This window comes from Chrysochloris asiatica, unplaced genomic scaffold (genome assembly GCF_000296735.1).
Source record: "Chrysochloris asiatica unplaced genomic scaffold, ChrAsi1.0 scaffold00014, whole genome shotgun sequence".
Classification (NCBI taxonomy): Eukaryota; Metazoa; Chordata; class Mammalia; order Afrosoricida; family Chrysochloridae; genus Chrysochloris; species Chrysochloris asiatica.
The window spans coordinates 3,634,713-3,636,144 of record NW_006408532.1 but is presented as its reverse complement, the minus strand read 5'-3'; the positions used below and the strand labels follow the sequence as shown (position 1 = coordinate 3,636,144).

At 38.3% G+C, this 1,432-nt stretch overlaps 1 protein-coding gene across 4 annotated transcripts in view; it reads left to right on the top strand.

The window, feature by feature from the left end:
• MAPKAP1 (mitogen-activated protein kinase associated protein 1) overlaps positions 1-1,432 on the top strand; it is a 432,218-nt gene that overhangs the window by 60,975 nt on the left and 369,811 nt on the right. Inside the window, exon 1 of one of the 4 annotated variants that reach the window (XM_006834769.1) lies at positions 1,031-1,041. The exons of the other annotated variants lie outside the window; for them this stretch is intronic. The gene's annotated coding sequence lies outside the window, so the exon portion shown is untranslated. Of the gene's footprint in view, positions 1-1,030; positions 1,042-1,432 lie in introns of those variants that run through there. 4 annotated transcript variants of the gene reach the window in all.

Sequence of the window (1,432 nt, the reverse complement as noted above, 5' to 3'; positions counted from 1 at the left end):
TGCCAGCAGTGCTGCATCAATTTGTATTCCATCAATTCCTGGAGCCTTGTTCTTTGCTAAAGCCTTCAGTGCACCTTGGACTTCTTTCAGTATCATTGGCTCTTGATCGTATGCCACCATTTCTTTTTGGTACGGTGACTCTGTGTATTCCTTCCATCTTCTTTTGATATTTTCTGTACCATGCAATATTTTGCGTATGGAATGCTTCAATATATTGCAAGTCAAAGCTTGAAATTTTTCGTCACTTTCCGTTCCTTTCCTTTTTTTTTTTAGACTCACAGTTCATGTTATTGTTAAGTGCTATCAAGTTAGTTCTGACTCTTAGTGACCCAATAAAAAGAGTTTCCAAGGTGTGGCAGGTAGGCTTGAATTGAATTGCCTATCTGTGGTTAGCAGTCCAGTGCTTATCCTACAGCGTGGCACCAGCACATAATAGTTTACAAACATTGATATTACTGTGATTAAACAATAGAAAAAAAACCTGTTTAACTTTGCTTAATCAGGTGTTTCTTATATATATATATATATATATATATTTTAAACTGCTTATAATAATCTCTTTTTTTAAATATTTTGTTGTGAATTATGTGGTAGTTTACATGGAAGAACATTAGCTTTACATTCATCCTATGATATATCATTTCATTGCTCAACATATGTTTTAAAGAGTTCATTTTGGTTGAACATTTGTTAGTATATCACACGATACTTCTGTCTTTTGGAACCCCATTTTGGAAACAGCAGCAAATCAAGTTAAAGTTTAAAACATGTGAGCCAGTGGTAACGTCACTGAAAGAAATATGTGGTCTTCCAAGTTAACTACTTCAAAATGTTGTTTAGAATGGGTAAATTCTGATATAATTTCAAGTGGGTGGGTTAAATTGTTTTACAGTTGTTTTTTTGATGTTTTATTGTGAATTATGTGATACTTTATATGAGAGAACATTAGTTTTACGTTCATCCTATCGTATATCATTTCATTGCCATGGTTGCAATCCCCTCTATGTATCATCAACCAACCAAAGGGTATACCCTGGAAGCGTGACCCCGGTCCAGCACACAGTTCCTCTCCCTCTCTGGGTCTAGAGTCCCCAGCCGCTACATCTCTCCATGTCATTGTCTCTGCTTCCATCTCTGGCATCACTGCTTCTCTGGATAGGGTCTCGCACTCCACTCTTCTCCCTTGATGATTCCAGGGACCTCGGCTCCTGGACTGCGTAGTCAGTTACTCTCCTCCTTGTGCTAAAAACGTCTACCTTTATATTTCCAACCCTCACAGTCAGTACTGATAACAATTATTCACCATTGTTCAACAAGGGACCTATCCCCATCTCCTTTCATTAGCCCGCACTCTCTGGATTTAGGCTCCCTCTTGAAAGCTTATAAGCCAGTCACTTCTTGCCTTTGTAGCCCCTCCTATTTTGGGTAGCCA